The sequence below is a fragment of the Octopus bimaculoides genome, chromosome 3 (genome assembly GCF_001194135.2).
Source record: "Octopus bimaculoides isolate UCB-OBI-ISO-001 chromosome 3, ASM119413v2, whole genome shotgun sequence".
NCBI lineage: Eukaryota > Metazoa > Mollusca > Cephalopoda > Octopoda > Octopodidae > Octopus > Octopus bimaculoides.
In genome coordinates this window covers 115,885,638-115,885,849 of record NC_068983.1, presented here as the reverse complement: position 1 = coordinate 115,885,849, position 212 = coordinate 115,885,638, and positions in this window count along the sequence as shown.

The window sequence follows — 212 nt, the reverse complement described above, 5'->3', positions numbered from 1 at the left end:
GAGCCCTGTGTGGCTAATAAAGAAACATATCTATCTATCTATCTATCTATCTATCTATCTATCTATCTATCCATCCATCCATCCATCCATCCATCCATCCATCCATCCATCTATCTATCTATCTATCTATCTATCTATCTATCTATCTATCTATCTATCTATCTATCATTATATTTGTCTATATATCTATATATTTATCTATTTATCTATCT